This window comes from Schistocerca serialis, chromosome 2, assembly GCF_023864345.2.
Source record: "Schistocerca serialis cubense isolate TAMUIC-IGC-003099 chromosome 2, iqSchSeri2.2, whole genome shotgun sequence".
Taxonomy (NCBI): Eukaryota; Metazoa; Arthropoda; class Insecta; order Orthoptera; family Acrididae; genus Schistocerca; species Schistocerca serialis.
Window position 1 is genome coordinate 567159123 of NC_064639.1, and position 10149 is coordinate 567169271.

The window sequence follows — 10149 nt, forward strand, 5'->3', positions numbered from 1 at the left end:
AGGTGTAACGCACACAGGCATTCATGGTTAGCTCTAGCCGTCTTTTGTTTTCACTACTCATGCCTTGTTGAATCACATCACAATAGTGGAGGTTCGGTAGAACGAGTGCTTGCACGAGCTGGCGTTTCAAGTCCTGTGGAAATATGTTCCGAAACTTTTTGAGAGCATAGAGACAAGCAGACGTCTTTCGGCACACTGCGACTGTATTCTCCGCCCAGTTGTTAGATTGCTAATTTATATATCCTCAAAATTAACAGTTATTCTGATTGCAAAAGTTGCTTATTCTAGTCACTTTAAGAGATCCAAAATATGAATTTTCGAATTAAGATTCTCATCTATATGTACACCCAAAAACTTAATATGCTCTACCCTGGCTATGACTTCCATTGATGTGTTATATTTATTGAAGGAACTTCACTCTCTGCAGTAGAAAATTGGATGCACCATGTTTTTTCAAAGCTCAGAGCAAGCCCATTCGCAGGAAACCAATAAGCAACTTTTTCAAAGACATTATTTGTAGTATTTTCTAATGGAGTTTCTTTCACTGGAGTAATAATGATACTTATATCATCAGCAAAGTGTCAGTTTGGCTTTTTGTTTCAGATAAGAAGGGACCTCATTCACGATTATCAAGAAGAGAAGGGGACCCGTGGTCAAATCCTGTGGAATACCTAATATAACTTTACCTCAATTAGATGAAATGGGAAACTTCCTTAAATCAATTAAACCATATAAAGAAACTTTTTGCTTCCTATTCTGTAGATATGACTTAAACCACTCATATGCCTACCATTTATACCACAGAATTGTTATTTCTGTACATAATGTCATGGTTCACACAATCAAACACTTTGGATAAGTCACAGAAAATTCCTATTGGTGACATTTTACTATTTAAAGACTCTATTATGTGGGCAGTGAAATTGTATATTGCTGTCTCAGTGGAACAGCATTTTTGAAATCCAAACAGTGATTCATTAAGTATCCCATTACTGCTGAGATCGCTAAGCACTCTTGAGTACATTACTTTCTCGACAATATATGAAAATTCTGTGAGCAATGATGTTGGCCAGTAATTATTGACATCTATGGTGTCCCCTTTTTTGTAGATAGTCTTCACAATGGCATATTTTAACCTCTCTGGGAAAATACCTTGCGTTAGTGATGCATTACAGATGTGACTCAGAACATCGGCTGCAACTGCTCCACCTTGTTTTCATATCTTGTTAGAGATGTCATCTACTCCAATAGAAAATTTATTTTTCAAAGATTTAATGATTTTCCTTATTTCACAAGAGGTTGTTAGATGAAAATTAATCTGACTAGGATTTCTCAAAACTGACTCTGCCATGTACTGCACGGATTTTTCTTTTTTCACCTACACTTAAGAAATGATTGTTAAATACATTAGCTACTTGTGTATTCTTGGTTAAGATCGTCTCATTCTCTATAATAGTAATACTATCTACCCCAGTGATTACTTTTCCTGTCTCTCTTTTTACAACATTCCATACTGACTTGATTTTATTGCCTGAATTGTTAATTTTTTTTGATTTTCTGACTGCTTTTCTCAGTATATTACAATAATTTTTATAGTGTAAAATTTCTTTAGGGTCTTTTCTAATTCTTGCTGCCTCATACAATTTTCTTTTCCTTTCTGAAGACACTTCAATACATGTAGTGGTCCAAGGTTTCTTTGAAAACTGTTTGGTGCTACATTTAGTAATTTCTTTGGGGCAACAGTGCTCAAAACGGGATCTAAATTTATCACTTAATATGTTGCATTTATCACTGGCATTTGGTTCATTATATACACCTCCCCAGTTAACATTTCTTAAACTTTCTCTGAAGTGTCCAGCCGTACTTTTAATTAATGGTTTCTGAACAGTGATGACCAGCTTGTAATATTGGCTCTATAATTCTGCCTGTATGTAAATTTTTCTATTGAAATAGAATATGATGTCTCACCATATGTTCCCAAGATGCGAAATGTGCTGTTTGATAAGCTAAATCCTACACAATAATTCTGTGAACTGTTTCCAAAACTTTCGTATTCCGTGAAACACAACATCTCTATATGTCATTCAACTGACAAATTTTTTTCATACACAGCTACAGTAAACTTCAAGCAATATTCAGTGATTCCTGAAGTTCCTCTTCAATAGATGTAGTTTCATTACCTTGCCAATTATTGCTTACCACTTTCTAAGCTAGCCAGGAAACTAATCAGTCTACCAATTCATTCTGGTCATTCTGGTTATATGTTGATGCTTCAATGGACAGCATCTTTCAACTGAGAACGTCAAGTTCATTTTATTTCTCTCCATGCCAATATATTACCAAGCCAATATGTATGTCATCATCTCTCAACAAATAGAGGTCACTTTCAACTATTGCAACTCTCACATATTTACAGCTTTGTTGGAACTTACTGGTCGGAGGAGAGATAGTTTTGCTTGTGGGGATTGTTACCTCTAAAAGTTTTAACATAATTTTGAAGAACTCGTGTAACTCTTTTTGCCGGGTTTAATTTTAAACAATATATTACATATATTACATGATACACTCATTCCCGGGTATCTTACATTGTGAATTATGGAATCGTCCCCATCAATATGTATCAACAGTCATCCACACTTTTGATGCCTGATCCAATCTGCTGCTGTATTCAATATACACTGCTGGCCACCGTAAATGCAACACCCTGAAGGAAGCATCCGAATCAAGTGAAATTTACACCATGGGTTTGCAGCGATGAGATATGCAACTGATTAGAATTTCAGCGCAGACGCACATCACGCGCGCCTGTGGCGTCACCTCATAGCGCCATTTAACGCTTGGCGATTTCGACGAGTGTACGTTCAGCACGTGTGTTTACCTTGTGGTTGTTTCACAAGACGATCAGTTATGCCTCGTAGACAACAGCGAACATCGTTTGATCAAGTATCCGAGTTCGACAGAGGAAGGATAGTGGCTTACCGAGATTGTGGATTATCATACAGAGAAATCGCTAGTCGTGTTGGACGAAACCAAACAACTGTAATGCGGATATGTGACAGTTGGATGCATGAGGGTACTAAGGACCGACGTGGTCGATCGCATTCACCTCGGTGCACCTATGCACGTGCTGATAGGCAAATTGTGCGCATGGCAGTGACGGATCGCTCAGTGACATCCCGAACCATAGCACAGCACATTGCGTCTGTAACGCATCATCCAGTGTCTGCGCGTACCATTCGACGCCGTTTACAGCAGAGTGGTCTGTCCGCAAGACGTCCATTGCTTCGTCTACCATTGACGCAGAACCACAGACGTCTCCGTCGCCAATGGTGTGATGACAGACGGATGTGGACGGCAGAATGGAATGACGTTGTCTTTACTGACGAGGCACGCTTCTGTCTGCAGCACCACGATGGTCGGATTCGAGTGTGGAGACACCGTGGAGAGAGGATGCTGGACAGCTGCATTATGCACCGCCACACTGGTCTTGCACCGGGTATTATGGTATGGGGCGGTATTGGATATTACTCTCGCACATCTCTAGTACGCATTGCCGGTACTTTAAATAGCCGGAGCTACATGTCCGAGATGCTGGAGCCAGTTGTCCTTCCTTACCCTCAGGGCTCGGCCACAGCCATATTTCAACAGGATAATGCGCGACCACACGTGGCACGCATTGTCCAAAGGTTCTTCATCAATAACCAGATTGAATTGCTTCCCTGGCCGGCTCGCTCTCCGGATCTTTCGCCGACAGAAAACATGTGGTCCATGGTTGCTCAACGAGTGACCCAGATTACATCCCCAGCTACCACACCAGATGATCTTTGGCAACATGTGGAAGCTGCTTGGGCTGCTGTACCCCAGGAACACATCCAACGTCTCTTTGACTCAATGCCGAGACGTGTGGCAGCGGTGATCTCCAACAATGGCGGCTACTCTGGCTACTGATTCTGGCAGGAACCACATGTCACAGACGTCTGTAAACGTAATCATGTGATACTTGGTCAACATGTTATCTACAAAATAAATTTTGTTGTGCTACCTCTTGTCTTTCTTGGTGTTGCATTTACGGTGGCCAGCAGTGTAGCACATTTTAACTGTTGGTTTACTGAATAATGATGCTGACAGCCTAATTCTTACCTCTGCTATGGTTTCCTTTCACAACTCTACTTCACTTTCCTCAATATTATCACCATCATCATCCAAGGTCTCTGCCATCTGTCATAAATATCTGGTTTTCTTTGATCTTAACATCTTCATCTTGGCCTTTCTTCTTCTTTCTGCCGTCCTTAAATCAATTTCTGTAGCGGTTGAGAAATGGATTCGACGAGAAATTGAAGTGCATGCTTCTTGAATCGCATATTCAAACACATTATAGCTTCAGGTGTTTTAGCATGACCAGTAAGAGCTAATTCGTGTGCAGGAGGACAGTCAAATTTCCTTCCTAAGCTTGGGTCTAATTCCCTTCCACTCTTTAATCTGATTTATAGTGTCCTAGAAGAAATTTTCAGCAGCCTTTCTAAGTGATAAACCTTCGCCAACAGCTTGTTTTGCTTTTTTCAAACCCTTTGTAGTCCATTTAGCTTTTTTATGTCTTCTAATACATTGTCTAACCTTCGTAATACTGTTTTATGTGAGAGTAGTGATCAATTTACAGGATGACTGCCATTATCCCCTGGATCCCATTGGATGGGGATATGATGGTCGGTTTACAGGGTGGCTGCTATTACTTTTCAGTCATGGTAACTACCATTACTCTGAACACATGATTTTGCTCAACAATTAAAAAATAATGTTGTTAAAATCCTTAAAAAACAACTGCATCATACAAAGTGTGGTCTTAATTGATGGTGTGTGATCATTAGTATACCACCTGAAGCAGTGATCCGTACTGTGATATTGTTTACAACGAAAAAAAAAGTGGTTCAAATGGCTCTGAGAACTATGGGACTTAACTGCTGTGGCCATCAGGCCCCTAGAACTTAGAACTACCTAAACCTAACTAACCTAAGGACATCACACACATCCATGCAGAGCAGGATTCGAACCTACGATCGTAGCGGTCACGCGGTTCCAGACTGTAGCGCCTAGAACCGCTCGGCCACTCCGGCCGGCTACAACGAAAGCTCTGCCTTGCTCAAATCCAAACAAAAACTGACAACATGACTGGTACCATGCCTTTAAGTTAAGAAGGCTGCTGAGCTGCACTCACCATTCTGAATGATGATCAGACGACAGGGTGAACACCATACCCCAGATAGAGCTGGGTGTGGCAATGACTGTTTAGAGATGTCACTAAACCCGCCCAAAGATGTAAACAACCATGCATGAGCAGCGCCTATTAGACGGAGAGGGTCTGACAGCCGATTAGTTCCAGTCATTCCACCAGGGAGGAGGTACACTGCTCGTGTTGTCTGTAGTTCAACCATGCCTAGACAGTCAACACCGCGGTTCGATCGCGTCCGCATTATTACTTTGTGCCAGGAAGGGCTCTCAACAAGGGAAGTGTCCAGGCGTCTCGGAGCGAACCAAAGCGATGTTGTTCGGACATGGAGGAGATACAGAGAGACAGGAACTGTCGATGACATGCCTCACTCAGGCCGCCCAAGGGCTACTACTGCAGTGGATGACCGCTACCTACGGATTATGGCGCGGAGGAACCCTGACAGCAACGCCACCATGTTGAATAATGCGTTTCGTGCAACCGTTACGACTCAAACTGTGCGCAATAGGCTGCATAATGCGCAACTTCACTCCCGACGTCCATGGCGAGGTCCATCTTTGCAACCAAGACACCGTGCAGCGCGATACAGATGGGCGCAAAAACATACCGCTCTGGACTGGTATCACGTTCTCTTCACCCACGAGCGCTTCATATGCCTTCAACCACATAATCGTTGGTGACGTGTTTGGAGGCAACCTGATCAGGCTGCTCATAAGCCACAGATCACGCCAGTAATGCCAAACGACGCCTCTCTTGATGTAAGGAGCGTAAACATTGGACGATTTAACAGTGGGAAAAACGTTGTGTGGAGTGACGAATCACGGTCCACAATATGGCGATCCTATGGCAGGGTGTGGGCATGGCGAATGCCTGGTGACTGTCATTTGGCAGCGTGTGTAGTGCCAACAGTAAACTTCGGAGGTGGTGGTGTTATGGTGTGGTCGTGTTTGTCATTGAGGGGGCTTGCACCCCTTGTTGTTTTGTGTGGCACTATCACAACACAGGCCTACATGTTTTAAGCACTTTCCTGTTTCCCACTGTTAAGAGCAATTCGGGGATGGCAACTGCATCTTTCAGCACATCACATGTTCATAATACACGGCCTGTGGTGGAGCGGTTACACGACAATAACGTCCCTGTAATGGACTGGCCTGCACAGAGTTCTGACTTGAATCCTATAGAACACCTTTGGTATGTCTTGGAACGCCGACTGCGTGCGAGGCCTCACCGACCGACATCGATACCTCTCCTGAGTGTAGCACTCCGTGAAGAATGGCCTGCCATTCCCCAAGAAATGTTTTAGCACCTGACGGAACGTATGGCTGCGAGAGTGGAAGCTGTCATCAAGGCTAAGGGTGGGCCAATGTCTTATTGAATTCCAGGATTACCGATGGAGGGCGACACGAACTTCTAAGTCATTGTCAACCAGGTGTCCGGATACTTTTGATCACTTAGTTAAATCAATTGGAAACCTTCCAGTTTCTCCAGGTCTCCTCCACATGTACAGCCTCCTCTCACGATTCTTAAAACCAATCATCTTTCATGATTCTTAAACCAGTTACTTCTCATAAGTCAAGAGAACAATGAATTACATGATACTCTCATTCCTGGGCATCTTACATTGTGAATTATGGAATTGTTCCCATCAATATCAATCACCGCCCATCTACACTTTTGATGTCGGATCCCATCTGACGCCGTATTCGGTATCACACATTTTAACTAACGGTTTAATGAAAAATGATGCTGCCAGTCTACCTCTTGTCTCTACTATAGTTTTCTTTCACAATTACACGTCATCTTCCTCAGTATCATCATCATCAGGCAGGTGGGAAGTTATACCACCTGTGTGTGTGTGTGTGTGTGTGTGTGTGTGTGTGTGTGTGTGTATGTGTGTGTGTGTGTGTGTGTGAATGTGTGTGAAATTTTTAAATTACCCGCAACATTTCACCCGCATCTAGGCTACTTGCAAGTGTGACTTCATTCCCCTTAGTACTTTCCGAGGTCGTTTAAGTGCGGATTGAGCCAAAACATACATAGCTATACTCCTTTTTAAAAATCCGAAGATTTGTGAAGATGATACGTGGTTTTCCCAGGTGGTGCAGGCTCGCAGACGCTGTGGTATGCATACTTCGATTCCGTGACGCTTTGCAGCCCTGCATGGTCGTACTGTGGTGTCGGCCGCTACGGAGAGGCACTCTGTTCAGTAAGTAACGAAAAGCTTATGGCGTGCCAAATAATTTCTGTGATGCACCTTTATGGAAATTACGAATAGCACACCTACACATTAAAGAAAATAACATAAGAAAAAATTAAATACTACGAGTCACATACTACTCTCATTTCAGTTACTGTAATTTACAACAGAAACCAAATAAGTCACGATTTCATATCTCAAGAATGTGGATATGGAAGAGACACCACTGTGGTGTCACCACAACATGAGAAGCAAAGTCATAAACGATGTGTCCATGGTTAAATCTGCTACATTTATCATGTCATGGGTGTTTTCAGTTCAAGAATTACCTTGGTCTACTTTAATGTGTTATGTATGCTGGCACAAGGACAAAACCCGGAAATGGATTGCGTGTTTTTCATTCCGCGTATGATCTCCACATGTGTTATACTTGTGCCTTTTCCAAGCAAGACTCTGATGAATACTTATAGGTACCCAATCAAACGTTACTGCCCAAATATACATGCTGTAAGAGTAATTAATTGTTGGTGTTATGCTGCCTGATAATGTCTAATCGAAAGGAATTAGCCAAACGTTAAAGAGTTTATTTTAAATATTTAAAGAAATCTGTGCTGGAAAATTATTTTTTTAATTCTTTTAAGAAAATTATAGTGATTGTGATCCCATGCAGAGGAGCGGATGTAGAACTGCCTGCATCAGCAATTGGACATTGTCTACTGATGGTGCGAATTCTATAGTATAGATTCCCATCAGTTATAAACCACAAAAGCCTCACATTGTAAAGGGCACATCGTACACTTCTGCCAGTACCTCGTCTCCTACCTTCCAAACTTTACAGAAGCTCTCCTGCGAACCTTGCAAAACTAGCACTCCTGAAAGAAAGGATATTGCGGAGACATGGTTTAGCCACAGCCTTGGGAATGTTTCGAGAATGAGATTTTCACTCAGCAGCGGAGTGTGCGCTGATATGAAACTTCCTGGCAGATTAAAACTGTGTGCTGGACCGAGACTCGAACTCGGGACCTTTGCCTTTCGCGGGCAAGTGCTCTACCATCTGAGCTACCCAGGCACGACTCAGGCCCCGTCCTCACAACTTTACTTCTGCCAGTACCTCGTCTCCTACCTTCCAAACTTTACAGAAGCTCTCCTGCAAACCTTGCAGAACTAGCACTCCTGAATGAAAGGATATTGCGGAGAAATGGCTTAGCCACAGCCTTGGGAATGTTTCCAGAAATAGATTTTCACTCTGCAGCGGAGTGTGCGCTGATATGAAACTTCCTGGCAGACTAAAACTTTGTGCCAGACCGAGACTCGAACTCGGGACCTTTGCCTTTCGCGGGCAAGTGTTCTACCATCTGAGCTACCCAAGCACGACTCACGCCTCGTCCTCACAGCTTTACTTCTGCCAGTACCTCGTCTCCTGCTTTCCAAGCCATGTCTCCGCAATATCCTTCCTTTCAGGACTGCCAGTTCTGCAAGGTTCGCAGGAGAGATTCTGTAAAGTTTGCAAGGTAGGAGACGAGTTACTGGCAGAAGTAAAGCTGTGAGGACGGGGCCTGAGTCGTGGTTGGGTAGCTCAGATGGTAGAGCACTTGCCCGCGAAAGGCAAAGGTCCCGAGTTCGAGTCTCTGTCCGGTACACAGTTTTAATCTGCCAGGAAGTTTCGTAAACAGTATCCATCACATCAAGGAACCACTGCCCTTACTCCAAACACTCAGTTGTCAGTTTAATTTTCAGCAACTTTCGAGGGTGTAGTGTTTCAAATTTTTCTCGTCTCTTCACTTTCAAAGACAGGTCTTTGATTGTTGATCGGATTTTAAGTTCTTCAAGACGGAGCACAAATTCAGACTAAACTAAAACGCAGCAGGAAATTGTCCACTGTGTCGAAGTCTGTGCAACATTTTATGATCTGACGGGACCTCTGAGCCTCACGTATTTTTTTAAAGACGAGCATAAACTATTCTTTTTCGTTAGGAACCTGTCAGTACTGCTGCGCCTCGTTTATTCTGAGTTTGATACGTTATTAACATATCGCAGAACTTTTACGCATGATTATCTGTGTATCCGGAGCAATGTGAAACTCCTCACTTGCAATGCTTGCGCCATTCTGTTGCGTGTTGTTGGATTGGGGTCATTCTCTGCTTCGTTTTGAGTGTTTTCTGTCATAATCTGTCCCTCATATTTTTTCCATAATTCCGCGAAAAATTTATTTGTGATAACAACTGTTTATAAGCGCAATATATTGACAATTTTTAGAAAATTATCGTATAAAATATTCCGTATTTGCAAGTCCTGTCAAATCTATAGCTTCATGTATTTGCATGACAAAAAATGGAAAGAAAATTGGAAGATAAGGAGACAATGGAGTTACTCTAGGAGTTTTTCACGTCTGGTATTGATAAACCAATTTTGGTAAGCAGGTATCCTGATTGAAAACGTGTTCTTGAATACTAAATGAAACTATATGGTTTCAGAGACCTTTTAAGTCTCAAATATTTATTATGTATGTATGCAGTCTGAAGTGACGAATGAAAATTTTTACCAAGGTCGGGATTCGAAGTTGTGTCTTCTGCTCACTAGGCAGATGCACCAACCACTACGCCACCGTGGCACAGTGGGTTTAGACAACTGCACAGACTACTCTGGCACACCTCCCTCCTCAGTCCAAACTCCCCTTCATGCCTCAGCCCACTTGATTTTTCCCCCTAAACCCGAACAGCATTCCAGA